Source organism: Schistocerca piceifrons, chromosome 5 (genome assembly GCF_021461385.2).
Source record: "Schistocerca piceifrons isolate TAMUIC-IGC-003096 chromosome 5, iqSchPice1.1, whole genome shotgun sequence".
NCBI lineage: Eukaryota > Metazoa > Arthropoda > Insecta > Orthoptera > Acrididae > Schistocerca > Schistocerca piceifrons.
The window spans coordinates 246,249,720-246,265,184 of NC_060142.1; the positions used below are offsets into that span (position 1 = coordinate 246,249,720).

The 15,465-nt window shown below is 43.7% G+C and overlaps 1 protein-coding gene across 1 annotated transcript in view; it reads left to right on the forward strand.

Moving 5' to 3' along the window:
- Positions 1 to 15,465, forward strand: part of LOC124798324 (ADAMTS-like protein 4) — a 750,423-nt gene that overhangs the window by 98,996 nt on the left and 635,962 nt on the right. The gene's annotated exons all lie outside the window — the stretch shown is intronic.

Sequence of the window (15,465 nt, forward strand, 5' to 3'; positions counted from 1 at the left end):
CACCGCGGCCGGCAAAAGTAATATTTAATATTTCTAAAATTTTCATACACTTTATTCCATTCTTATAAAAAAATTAATACAGATTCTCTAACCTGTTTTTTACAGAACAAATAATCGTTGATGCTACCAAAACACATGTAACCTTTACGACAGCTGACAAAAGAGTAAATACCAAATATGCATAACATTGTGTACATACTTTCCAGACATGTTTACGAAGACAGTGACAAAAAGTAGTGCAAATCGAACTAATACAACAGACAAAATTATAAATTCCTGGCACTTTTTAAACAATCTTCGTGTTGTAAGAAGTGTTAAGTTTCAATGCAGCTCTTCAAAGAAAACTTCTACCTTTTAGTAGAAACACAAAGTAAGAACAATCCTTAAATTCTACAGATTGCTTGCATTATGTGGGGTTCTTTTTACGAATAGCAATAGACGAACATACATTCACATAAACAGGCATTCGGTTCTATGTTTGTAGTAGAGTCCTGACTTCCGTTCTTATCTTTATATTATTTACTCTATAATGTTGTGTTTCGTAAGAAGCTATCGTCTTTTATATTCCTTATGGTCTTAACTCATTTGTCTAAAAATAAACGCAACCAGGACGTATCTGTACACGGCGTCGCCACAGATTTAAAGAGCGCGCCGTGGCAGGGCCGGTACTACGTTGTGAAACAGCCTGTAGAAGCGCCCTGTGACGTAGCCGGGTAGGCAGAGTGGGGACTCGCTCGCTCGCTCTTCAGTTTACCGACAGACTATACCGCCTCCTCTGTATGTGATCACCTCGTAGCTCCCATTATCGTCAAGGGGTGACACTCCAAACACCTGCTAAATATGGCACAGATAATAGCACATGTATCACACACTCACAATTATTTAGCGGTATTAAATTATGTATACAAACTTTTCTCCTTAGGTTAGTAAGGTTCAAGTAATTATAAGTCTAGGGGACTGATGACCTCAGATAGAAGTCCCATAGTGCTCATTCTGACAGCCTATCAGAATGCTTACAGTGGTTCCTGAGATTAGCCTGAACATCATACAGAAGCCGTGGTGAGGGACTTCATAATATGAACAGACTGCTGGCAAGAATATAGCTATTACAACTCTGGCATCACTCGACATTGCTGTCCGCTACTAGTCCAAAGTCCCCGCGCTTAGAACCGCGCCAGTGTCACAGATGCAACGCGACAGCACTCGCAGGGGGCGCGACGCTACACCAGCGCCCGCCAGAGCCGAAGAGAGAGCTAAGAGAGAGAATGCAAGACAAGATGATGAGTACCGCAGAAGATCGCCCAGCAGGATGGATCTGACGGAACGTATGGCTAGCCATTCTATACTCGTCGGCCTATAACAAGCGCGTCCTGGCCGAGTAATGAAATAGTAGCAAGCCCGTTTCTGTTCGCGATAGAGCTGTCTCTCCTATCATTTCTTGGAAGCCACAACTCGGGGCAGGGTAGTGTGTGTATCATACAGTGCTTCCCTACATTCTTGGTATAATTTCTTAATTACGCCCCTGATGTGATCAGTACTGTGCTCGTAGTAGAGAGCAAATTTATTTATGTCTAGATACAATTCTAGTCAGTGGTAGAGCGATTAATGTAGCTTACATGCTCAGTACGGTTTCTGAAATATTCCTGTTTCTGCATATGGCATGTTATTCAGTGCAGTTTTGCCGTTGTACTCCCTGAACCGAGTATTTTACTACGTCTGTTGCCAGATCATTTGGGCACGTATAACTGAAACAAACCTTCCTGGTTTACTTTGCAACAATTGTGTAGAAGCCTTGCATTTTCTTGTCAGTGTAATTGCCATTAATTTGCTTTGATTACAAGGTTTAACCTATTTTCAGAAGCTTTCTGAAAGCATTTAGTCATTTCGTTGTGCTTTCGAATTGACTTCATATTTCTTCGCCTGATAATATTGGGCGTCGATGATAACTGTGCTAGCTGCAAGACTGCGTGCACCTTTATTTAGAGCAAGCTTTCATGTAAGTTCATGTAAGTTTTCTAACGGCTAGAGCAAATTCGTATGTGGTGCTCTGGCTTAGCCTGTTTTTTTATTTTTTTTAGTATTACTTATTTTGGTGGGCAGCCCTCTGTAATTTTATTATTCCAGTTATTTCAACACAATGTAGGTGTCCATGAGGTTTGTTACCTTTTTCTCGGTCTTGGCGAGATTTAGAGGCTTTCACTTTGTAATTAATTTTTTTTGTATTTTGCAATATAGTGTTCCTTTAACCTTTGAAATTGATTGTAAATTTATTTTTTCTCGCTGTTTAATAAACAAAAGTCGTCCCTACCACTCCCTATTACAACACAGCAACTGCTTATTAAGATTAAAGGCAGTTAATGTTAGGCGTACAGTGCGGTCAGAAACAATCTGGGAAGCTTGTAAGGCCGTTTCAGGGAAAGTTCTGCTGATAGATAATTGTTAAACAAAAAATTCGGTACATTGCACCGTTTCCATGTTAATTAGGATTGTAGTTGGCTAATTACGTTGTGGCGCGCGCCAAATTCAAGCGGTCCGCGAGATACTATTAGTATCAGGGTTCTCATAGTGTAGTTGATAACGTACGAGACTGCTCAGCCTTTGACTGGATTTCGGTCCTTACTACCGTCTCTTGTACAGTTTTTCTATTATTCTCTTGTTCGATTGTAGGTAACCAGATGAAGAACGCGTTTGGCGACACCGTCTCTGGCGTGCCACTTGAACTGGCTCGCTCAAAGGCCCGATTGGCTAATTTCATTGCTAATTAAAGCGGGAATGTAGCAATCCATTTTTTTCTTAACAGTTATTTTTCGACACAACCAACCCAACCACACCCTTATAAGCTTTTCAGACTGTTTCTAATTTTATGTGTAGAGGGTGTTTATGGAGGAATACTATATACACTCCTGGAAATGGAAAAAAGAACACATTGACACCGGTGTGTCAGACCCACCATACTTGCTCCGGACACTGCGAGAGGGCTGTACAAGCAATGATCACACGCACGGCACAGCGGACACACCAGGAACCGCGGTGTTGGCCATCGAATGGTGCTAGCTGCGCAGCATTTGTGCACCGCCGCCGTCAGTGTCAGCCAGTTTGCCATGGCATACGGAGCTCCATCGCAGTCTTTAACACTGGTAGCATGCCGCGACAGTGTGGACGTGAACCGTATGTGCAGTTGACGGACTTTGAGTGAGGGAGTATAGTGGGCATGCGGGAGGCCGGGTGGACGTACCGCTGAATTGCTCAACACGGGGGCGTGAGATCTCCACAGTACATCGATGTTGTCGCCAGTGGTCGGCGGAAGGTGCACGTGCCCGTCGACCTGGGACCGGACCGCAGCGACGCACGGATGCACGCCAAGACCGTAGGATCCTACGCAGTGCCGTAGGGGACCGCACCACCACTTCCCAGCAAATTAGGGACACTGTTGCTCCTGGGGTATCGGCGAGGACCATTCGCAACCGTCTCCATGAAGCTGGGCTACGGTCCCGCACACCGTTAGGCCGTCTTCCGCTCACGCCCCAACATCGTGCAGCCCGCCTCCAGTGGTGTCGCGACAGGCGTGAATGGAGGGACGAATGGAGACGTGTCGTCTTCAGCGATGAGAGTCGCTTCTGCCTTGGTGCCAATGATGGTCGTATGCGTGTTTGGCGCCGTGCAGGTGAGCCCCACAATCAGGACTGCATACGACCGAGGCACACAAGGCCAACACCCAGCATCATGGTGTGGGGAGCGATCTCCTACACTGGCCGTACACCACTGGTGATCGTCGAGGGGACACTGAATAGTGCACGGTACATCCAAACCGTCATCGAACCCATCGTTCTACCATTCCTAGACTGGCAAGGGAACTTGCTGTTCCAACAGGACAATGCACGTCCGCATGTATCCCGTGCCACCCAACGTGCTCTAGAAGGTGTCAGTCAACTACCCTGGCCAGCAAGATCTCCGGATCTGTCCCCCATTGAGCATGTTTGGGACTGGATGAAGCGTCGTCTCACGCGGTCTGCACGTCCAGCACGAACGCTGGTCCAACTGAGGCGCCAGGTGGAAATGGCATGGCAAGCCGTTCCACAGGACTACATCCAGCATCTCTACGATCGTCTCCATGGGAGAATAGCAGCCTGCATTGCTGCAAAAGGTGGATATACACTGTACTAGTGCCGACATTGTGCATGCTCTGTTGCCTGTGTCTATGTGCCTGTGGTTCTGTCAGTGTGATCATGTGATGTATCTGACCCCAGGAATGTGTCAATAAAGTTTCCGCTTCCTGGGACAATGAATTCACGGTGTTCTTATTTCAATTTCTAGGAGTGGGTTTTTGGAGGTGGTATGGTAGACTAAATCGAATAAAACATTCCATACAACACTGTGCAACTTTTGCTGGTTACAAAGAGAAGTTTTCGTATCATGTGTATTTACTCCAGTTGCTACGGGTATAGTTATCGATTACCATTTTGGTTTTGTTCAAGTCCTTCAATTATTCATGTTGTGAAGCTGTGTTTGAGTTTAAATATTTGCATTTTTCAACTGTGATTGTGTTCTTGATTTTTCTGTCTATTCTCCTGTATCGTATCAGGGTGTCACACGTGTTTACAGATACTGAATACACCGATGTGGTATTTTTATACGAGTTTTGTAATGGAAATTCTGCTGCTGTTTCTTATAAAGAATACGGTAGAGCCGGCCATGGTGGCCGAGCGGTTCTAGGCGCTACAGTCTGTAACGGCGCGACCGCTACGGTCGCAGGTTCGAATCCTGTCTCGGGAAAGGATGTGTGTGATGCCCTTAGGTTAGTTAGGTTTAAGTAGGTCTAAGTTCTAGGCGACTGATGATCTTAGAAGTTAAGTGCCATAGTGCTCAGAGTCATTTGAAACATTTGAATACAGTAGAGGGTTCCGAAACGCTGTGTACCGGATTCAGGAGTATACTCACTGGTGAATTGCCCAGTAGTCATTTTTCATCTGAACGTGCAAATAAATAGAATGTTGATAAAGATGAAATTTTTCATCTGGTACAACATAGTCCTTCAACAAGCCCTCACTGGATTGCCTCTCATATTGTGGCCCTAACACAAGAATGTGGTGGACATCACGCGTGCACAAAATGTATCCTGATCAATTACAGAGGATTCTACTTTGGAGAAGGTAATTGAGGTAGATGATTGGAATTTTGTCGTTAGCCAATTGAAAATCGCCATATTATCTTATTAATACTGTTTACTGATGAAGTAACTTTCACTCGTGACGGTGCCAAAAACGCTCGTAACTGATAATGATGTTCTGACGGAAACACCCTCACCTTTCATGAGACAAAATTTCAAGAACGCTTCCCTGTAAATGCCTGATTTGGTTTGATACAAAATTAACTTACTAGGCCTTTTGCGTTACTTAATCGTCTTACTTCGGTTACAACGATGGCTACATTCCAGAGGTATGTGCCCCTGGACAGTCTAGTCGTTAGGTAAAAAAACGTCAAAACCTAACCTTCCACGGAAGATAGATCGTCAGAAAATGTCAAGCTTCTTGGCCGCCAATGTCCCCGGATCTTGCCTCTTTAGATTATTGCTTACGGCGTTGGCTGGAAGGCGAAGTCGACAAAAAAAAAGTAAACACGAGTGTCGAATTGATCGTTCAGATTATGAATACTGCTGCAGTCATAATAAAACTCCTAGACTATCTCGGAAGAGCTACACATGCTGTCAGTAGAATTTGTAAGACCCTTGAAGCCTGTGGTGGAATTTGTGAAAATCTGAACTTAACTAGTTGCCTTTTCTGTACACCATCTGTTATTACTTAGGTATGTAATAAATAAAAATTGGAAGGTTTTATTCGAGATTTATGTTCTAGTTTTGCAGGTAACCAGACATCGCACAGTTTATTTTACCGTGAAACATATTTACAGCATCCCAATACGACGTCGTCTGAATCTTCGTCTTCTGGATGTTCGCGCAATGTAGGAGAGTCTGTCAACCCGATCCTTCAAAGGTGCTTAGGGAAACATGCGGGTCACAACATTATTCAAGTAAACTCGACCGAAGTGAACGTAAACCCGTTTCCCTGCTATAATATTTGACACTACCGTTCCATTTTCTGATACGCCACTGTTCTTGTAAGTAGCGGATTCTCTCCTTTAACGCTGAATTTTGCAAGGCCTGCTACTTCTTTGATGTACCGAATATCTGAGTGAGGGCACTTTTAACCACATTAGATGAACGGTTTTCTTTTCTCTCTTGGATTTTAAATTCGGTAATGTCATATATACAACTGTTATCAAATTGTCGCTCGAGCTCTCTAATTGTTCCAAAGCACTTCTGCAGTCGGTCAGAATAATTGCTGAGCTCCATTTTTTACGTCCCAGACATAATTGCTTCCTTAATTACGGATAGTTATGCAATGTAAATGCTACCAAACTGCCGTAATGAAAATTGCAACACAGATCTGTAAGATGTGCTACGAACTCCCTCCCGTGTTTGGGACCCATCAGTAAGTATTTGGAGAAAATCTGGCCATCTTCTTTCTTGATAGTTTCTTACACCGTTATTAACGCTTAAGTGTTGACGCATACCAACTGGTTGGGACGTCATTTTCACAGACTTGTTTAGGAATTGTTACTAAACTTTAATAACTTCCGGTTCTTCTGGACCAAAGGAAACTTGATCTGAGACTTCGTAATCCCTTGACTAGCGTCGGTGGAACGAGGTTTATTACGCATTCATGATTCACGGTTTGCACCGGTTATAACTCCCTAGAGTGGTCGGGTGTACATGCTGTGGTGTTTTATTATTACGTAGAATTATTCGACCCTCCCCCGCAGCCAGATGTTTAGCTGCGGTGGCTTTGGTGCTGAAGGACCTGGAATCGATTCCCGGTTCCCGAGAGTTATCCTGAGGTAAGGGGGTCTGGTAAGGGGTCACTCAGCCCTTGTGAGATCAAATAAGGAACTACTTGTATTTTCAACATTGCAGCACGGTCAGCAATCGTGGTGATCAAATGTATAAGAAACTATCAGCCTCGATTGCGGTAATGAAACCAACCTTTACCTAGGTTTCAGCCCAAGTAATTGAGCCTTCTTCAGAAGATATACCTGAATCTATAACATGTCTAAAAGGGAACTGTCTGGAAATATTCAGGCTGTTTTAGTTTATTTCCAGACCATGCCCTTTTAGACATATGAAGGGCTTGTTTCAATAGTGATACATGTCCATTTTTGTTCACTTTGAGGTACAGAGTCCTAAAGTTAAATGATCGCTGAAAAATCTGCTGTTGAGATCCCAGAAATATTCAAGCATACGACTTCTTACTAGATTTGAACCTTTCTTTCTGTTTGTTTGGATCATTAATGTCGGAAGCATTATAAACAGAAAAGTGGAGGTAATGGACTTGTACCACTATTGAAATAAGCCCTTCATATTGTAGATTCAGGTATATCTTCTAAAGAAGGCTCAATTCCATGGGCTGAAACCTAGGTTAAGGGTAGTTTCATTACCGCAGTCGAGGCTGATAGTATCTTATATATAAGAAACTACTTGTACAAAGAAGTAGTTGCATCGTCAGACTTCATCCTGGATGGACTGACGACATGCTGATCACATGTCCAACAATCATGAGTCGCTCCGCGTACTATGTTGTAGGCAGGAGCGAGTGGTGCTTATGTAACGGGTGATGGAAAAGTTTCTGTTTGAAGACATTGCTGCAGCGCCTAGGCAACCCATAGCGACTGTGATGCAGGTATGTAAGCACCGACATGTGGACAAGGAGTTAGCGTGGCCTCCGAACGGAAACTTTTCGTTCGTTCCCCTTATAAAATTATTCATTTAGAATGACAGGGAGATGAACGAGACCCGAAATGAGTCCATGTGGAGTATTAATGACTGGTGGTCTGCTACACTGGCAAAAAAAAAAAAAAGAAAAAAGGGGGATGGGATGGGCCAATGAGAAAGTAGCATCATGTGGCGAGAGTTTCACATAGAAAATATTCAATTTTGTAATAGAACTAGTGAGTGGAAGGGCTAGGAGGAAGCAGGTATGATATTCTTTTGAACAATTATTTGTTAGAATTTTAAAAACAGGAAACACTTTAAAATCCGAAGATCACCTGAAAGAGAGGTAGTTAATACAATACTTGTCACAATAATTGATATGCAGTTTAAAATAGTTGATTCCAATTACTTAGGTCAGTTGAATGTATAACTGAATGAGTTGAATGCCCCAGGTAGTACACAGATAAACGATTTTGAGAATGCACCAACTTCAATCACGAAAAATTCTACACTCCATTCACGAACAAGACCGCCACAAAAGCTTTATACCATATGCAGGCCACCCTATGTGTCTGTTTGCCAAAAGACCAAATTTGCTTGCATTAAATGACACCAGTACAATAATCACACCCAGATCCCCCTAAAATACACGGCTAAGTCTTTCAGCAGCGTCCAACAGGTTCCACTACCAGCAGGAAATGTTTCTTAACCACTTGTAAATATGTAAATTCACTGGCAGCTGCAATGACACCGACACCGACTAAGATGGTAACATGGCTGTGTGGCGAGCGGCGTGCTTCAGAGAGGCGAGCCGACTCATCGACCCTATCATACGGTCAGCTGGATCACCAGAGGGGCTGCGTTGAGACCGGCGAGGACCGGCTGCCAGCAGATGGCACCACATTCGCACCGCTCCAGGCACTGCGGCACAGAAACTCCCGCAAGGCGGCGCGGGAATTCAACTCGCCGCAACTCATGCCGCCGTAATGCCAGCACAAATTTTTCATAACTTTACATAAACGGAGTTTTATGAAAAACTATTTTTTTTACCGATCGTGTAGCAGATGCTCACTTCTTTGGCCGCTCCGATACTTGTTTTGGGCCGCTGGTTGGACAGCCCCTGTCTAAACCAATCTGAGTGTCTTAAATTACGAAATAACTGTATCGTGTACCAATCATAACATACTCAAAACAATTCCCAAATTATGAATTAAAATTTGATTGGGTTATTTACAACTAAGAAAGTGGCTTGTCTGACCTTCGCTGTTTGTGCCGAATACGGGTGCAGAAATTAATAGCCTGAGCCATGTAATGACACACTCAACGGATCATTGATGTTATAGGATTACAAAAGTGGCCTTCAAAAAGTGTCTTTATCGAACTGAACATTTACAAGAATATTTAGTTCTGTTATCTATTGTTCTGAGGTGACAGATAGCTTCTCAGATTCATACAGGGTGTTCCGCAAGCAATCGTGACTATCGCAGTAACAGCTATTGAGACTTCCAAATGTAATCAACGCACCCGCAGTAATTACCCAGCTAAGTTGCGGCTGGCAGTATCGCATTGTTAAACTTGCTGCAGAGAGCTGGCCGGGCCTACCGAAGTTACTCTTTCTATTACCGCCGATGACGTCGGCGGCCGAAGAAGGACTGTAATGAAAGGGCTTTCGTGCAGTGAGGTGCTGTAAGAATGAATGGAGCCTGGCGTGCACTGCAGATCATGTGGACGCAGGAAACGAGGGGGAAGAGAGAGCGAGAGATAGATAAAAGAAAGAGAAAGAGTAGAGGCCAATTAGCGGGCGGCGTCCGCCCCCGCACGCCGGAGGCCGGCCACGTCCGCGAGTCGAGTGCGCGCCCGTGATTTATGTGGGCTCCGCTGCCCGCAGATCTGCCGACCAGCCTTGGGTCCGCACAAAGAAACACCCCGGCACTCAGCAGTCGCCACCGCGCTGCCAATCGTCACTCCTACTCGCCAGGAGATCATTTCCGTCAGTACTCACGCGATGGGACTGCATCTGTCATACTACATAGTCGCCACCGCGCTGCCAATCGTCACTCCTACTCGCCAGGAGATCATTTCCGTCAGTACTCACGCGATGGGACTGCATCTGTCATACTACATCTACATGTGTACTCTGCGGAACGCAACACCGTGCCTGGTAGAGGATGCTGTTTGTCGCTCCCATTCAGTTCACCGAGTGGAGCTCAAGCGCGGATCCAAGGGGAGAGGGTGGGTTCAAAAATTGTTCAAATGGGTCTGAGCACTATGGTACTTAACATCTGAGGTCATCAGTCCCCTAGAACTACTTAAACCTATCTAATATAAGGACATCACACACATCCATGCCCGAGGCAGGATTCGAACCTAGAACCGCTCGGGCCCACTGGCCGGCTGGGGGGGGGGGGGGCGTGGGAGGGGATGTGGGGTACATGACTACATACGAGGGTAAGTCTATTATTATCCGCAATGTAGTTATAAAATTTTATTGTAATCGAATAGGAAACTTACAAGAACATCTCGTTTAGACATAGTCTACTTGAGTTTCAAGGCACTTGGTCCATCGTTGTACAAGTTTCCTGATGCCCTCATAAAAGAAGGTTCTCGGTTGAGCTGCGAGCCGGGAATGTACTGCTTCTTTCACTGCTTCGTCCGAGGCAAATGGGCGGCCCCTTAATGCCTGTTTGAGTGCAACAAACAAGTGATAGATCGGGACTATATGGAGTATGATCCAGTACTTCAAATTTTAGTTTCTGGAACATTTCAGCAGTGTGGGCAGCACTACGCGGACGGGCATCGTCGTGCAACAACACAACACCTTTTGACAGCAATCCTCGGCTTTTGCTTCGAATCGCATGCTTTGGCCTGGCAGTAAGCATCTCACTGTAACGTACAGTGTTTATTGTTCTGCCCCTTTCCTCTTAATGTTCCAGTACTGGATCTTGTGCGTCCCAAAAGACCGTAAGCATTAGTTTTCTTGCGGATGGTTGGTTCTTGAACTACTTCTTGCATGGCGAATTTGGATGTTTCCTCATGCTACAACAACCGTCCTGCAGTTTTCAAGCGCCCTGGAGTGGAAATGGAATGACGAACGACAAGAAGTCCTTACCAACCTGGTGGCCAGCGTGGGAGCACATTGTAGATCATGCACTGATAGCCGTGGTATCAGATCTAGTTAAGAACTATGTCCCTCCTTTGTAATGTCCAGGAGACCATAATGAATCGAGTAAGTGGAGTGTAATTACTGTCTTGGAATAAAACTGACTTTTTTGTTCCTGTCATTGCGTATTTCTTTACTGTATTGTTGGCACAGGAGAGACATTCGTGGAAGGTCGCATCAAACCACTCAGAAGACTGATGACTCAAAAAACGAAAATCTATATTATATCATGTACTTCTATGTATGGCAGTGACACATCACGCGAGCATTATTTTCGTCCTTAAGTTTTGCAAACCAATAATTTTATTGTTATTATTATTAAAATAGTAGCCATGTATTTTACGCTAAAAGTGAGCCTGACGACAGGTTATATTCGAGGCGGGAGGGGAGCGTAGAGTTTAAGAAACCGATAACCTCGACCCCTTCAGAACCGGAGCCTAGGTACAAGCTTGATGTAGCCTGGGAAGCTTCTTTACGTTCATCTTGACGAATTCAAATGGTTCAAATGACTCTGAGCACTATGGGACTTAATTGCTGTGGTCATCAGTCCCCTAGAACTTAGAACTACTTAAACCTAACTAACCTAAGGACATCACACACATCCATGCCCGCGGCAGGATTCGTAACTGCGACCGTAGCGGTCGCGCGGTTCCAGTCTGTAGCGCCTAGAACCGCTCGGCCACTGCGGCCGGCTCTTGACGAATTCGAATCAGTACATTGCTGGACGTTAAAAATGCAGCACCATGAGGAAGACAAGCAGCAAATGCCAAATTGGCATGCCTCGAGCCACAAGGAAAAGGGTGTCACAGTGGGTGTCGGAGTTCGACTGTGGTAGGATAGTGACCTGTCGTGATTGCGAATCGTCATTCCGCAATACTGTTGCTAGCGTTGGTCGATATCCCACGGCTGTCATGCGAATGGGTTAAGGACTGTCAGTGCGGCGACCCGGGGCGCGGCTTCCTTCGACGCGGCAAAAGAGAGTGGCACATAAACACTGGTGCGCCCAACAACAACACTGGACAAAGCGATCGTGCCACTTGGTCTTTTCGGCGAGTCATGCTTCTGCATACTGAATCAGATGCCTGTAACCTTGTGCGGATTATAAGATGAGAACGAACGTTGCCAGATCGCATAGCGTGATGGCGTGGGATGCCATTTGATAGCGTGGGATAATCTCTGGTTATATTTGTTACATGTTAATGCCTGTGGATGTTCCAATGTTCTAGGTTTCCGTGACGTGCTCTTTCAACACAATAACGCAAGACCGCATTTTACCGGCACTACTTTGACATACATCACCACACAGAGCCTTCGACTGTTGTCCTGACCAGCACGTTCTCCAGATCTCTCACCCATTTCAGAAGGTTTGGTCGTGAGTTGCCGAGACACTGCACGCTGACACTTGCCAGCCACTACGACTGGTATCGTGGAATGACACGCATATCTGTCACCCAAGCTCAGTTCTAAACGGTGCCCATCCGGGTTAGAGCCAGTGTTTCCGCCACAAGGGGCAGTTCTGACTACCAAATTTCGCCTCCTATTTAAACCCAAATCATTCAGAAATTTAATCACGTATTCTTCTTAATGCTCTGTGTATGCACATGTGTAAAATTTAATTATTTGGCGACCTTCCTGTGTTCCAGTTTCAATACCCAGCAGGCCCATTTTATCTGTGCTGAGTTGCTAGGATTCCAACCTAAAATTCCGTTCCTGGAATGTTATGTAGGTTTTCTCGAGGTATTATTTGCAACTGTATCACCGTTTGCCAGTTTAGCAGTTTCACAATCATATTAAACTCTCTCTCTAGTAAAACGAAACTGTGAGCATAGGAGATGTCATACTTTGTATACGCACCATATATTCTGATTTGGCGACCTGTTTTGACTGGTAATACACTATGAATATAAAGAGAGTTCCGTAAGCATTCTCCTTTCTTAGGCAGTTTCCCAATGTCCCACAACATACTTCACTTACAATATAACCTGTGTAATGCGTGTAATGTTTACAATTTCATTTACAATTGCATTATGAATTCACTTAAACAAGAAAATAATAACAATACAAAAATAAAGGGATAACTATAAGGTAAAAACTAAAGACAAGTGTCATAGTCTATGAGATAACCTCCACCACTCGAAATTAAGCCTAAGCATTTATTATAATAACCAACAAATGGAAAAATGCAGGACAATTTAAGAGTGAAGCCACAGAACTAGGCTGAATCTATCATGTACTTACGAATAAATATTTTCCATCTTCTGCAACTGAATTTCTGTTATTGTTTCCACCAAGCATGTTTCATCTAATCCTACGAGACTGGAGTACGTAGAAAATCTAACTACAAATATTTTGTTGCGAGACACTTTTATGAGTTTTTCGCTTATTGTGTTTGGATTGTCATTTTGACTTTTCGGTAGACACCAGATGAACACAATATATATTTTCAATATGATAATTTTGCATTTCGCTGTACATAACGTAAACTTTGTTCCGAGTGTATTCCTGTGTTAAGCATTGTATGCTAGGTTTGTGAGTCAGAAACCGGAATCAAACCCAAAATTCGCCTAGTCGACAGTCGAAAACAGTCTAAAAGACGTACTCATGCTCCTAAGTGCACCAGACCCGAAGTCGTTAGTGCTCCCGTGTGATTTTAGCTTGCTGTATCACAAACTGAGGCGACACCACTGAACCCCTACGAACTATTGTTCTGTTACACACCTAATTAAATGTTGTGAAAGCTGAGTAGAATGTTAAGTTTTGCGAAAGGGGACAAACCACTGTGTGAGGTGCGACGTGAAAAATTATTAGCACCATGGTATGTGAAGAACACCATTAATGCGAACCGCATCATTACATAATTTCCTGCTACTGTAATATATGTCCCCAGACGTTTCCCACAAAAGTCCAAAACTGTTACAATTTGTGCAGAGCAAAGTAGAAAACAGTTTTGACACAGAAATCATGTCCGGGAGGAAATGAGTTCAACTGCGAGTCCAGATACCCAGATTTAGTTTATCATTAGCTTCTTTTTACCATACGCACTCAATTACACCTCGTATTGCGTATGGCATGGACTTGGAGACGATGGTACATTAGATACAGATCTCCGTTAGTCTTTCTTAGTAAGAAATGGCACAATTCGTTGTATTTGTTGCTTGTTGCTTGTTTTCAGAAGGTAGAGTTCTATCACTTGACGACTTTATGTCACATTTTTCGCTTTCAGGTTCAGTGAATCATCACATTCAGCCAACCGATTGATGAAACAAAGACGATAACAATGGGCTGCCAGACTTCATGATTATTTGGAAATAATAACAGACATTGTTGTTTAATTACATCTACCTCAGATTCGCTTTGTACTACATTCCGTCACATCATTCCGTCACATGTTTTATCTGTACTTATGCATGGTTATGCTCGCATCCTCGTGTGTGTGTGTGTGTGTGTGTGTGTGTGTGTGTGTGTGTGTGTGTGTGTGTGTGTGTGTATGTGTGTGTGTGTGTGTGTGTGTGTGTGTCGCTTAGTTCATATTGTGACACAGATTTCTTTTTGTTGCAGGTAAGTGTTTAGATTGCTATTGCTACCCATCGAACCATGAAGCCACGAAAACTGCAACACTGGTAAGTACTCACTAGAAAAGAGTTCCTTCTACTAAACATCATTTACTGTCTTAAGGTTTCTGAGGAACGTAGTTGCCATTATGGTCCCGTTAGACATGTGGAGAAAGCGTGTCTGTAAAGGGATACATTAGCCTGGTGCACTAATGAAATGAAGTTTGTCCCCTGTCTCGCAGATAAGCATGTGGCGCGTTGCACTTTCAAACTACGTTCCAGAAAGTCGCTGTTCTCATATATATCGCTCATCATAGGATGTAACTTCCTCTCTCGTTTCCATGCAGTCTCTCTGCGAGCGCCACAGGAATGTGTGCGCATACTACACTCACGAATATTGCTTTCTACCGCATCGCAGTTAATTATTAATTTTTATTCCCTTGTGCCATCATGTCACGCTTTAATGAATGAATGAATGAATGATGTTTGTAAGGTTTCAACTTAGATGCTCTATTGTGGAAAGAGCAAATAGCAGAATATTTTAAGCGGTTAGTGATTCCACTGTACAAATAATTTCCCTTGAAGCTCTGTTCTTTATTTTCCTGTTCAGCCTGCAATCGATTTCGGGATCGTATTACATGTTCATGAACGTAATTGAATTTTGACATGTGGCCATCTTTACTCAAAATGAAAATTAATTTATACAAATGTGTACGTAAACAATATGTTTGGAGTAACTAACCCTCACTATGAGAACAAGAAAAACTTTAGGCATCACAGACACGTGTGTCGTACTTAGTTTTCATTGGAAATGAAAACAATGATATGTCCGTGTTTGATGTTACAACACGTCCTAAATAGGTCAAAGTAAACGAAACATGAGTATCTTTTTGTATACTGACTTACCACTACTTAATTAACATCAGTTTGTCGTAGCAAACGTAACATCTGTCACAGAGGTGCAGTTAATGTTGAAGCATGTAGTGCCA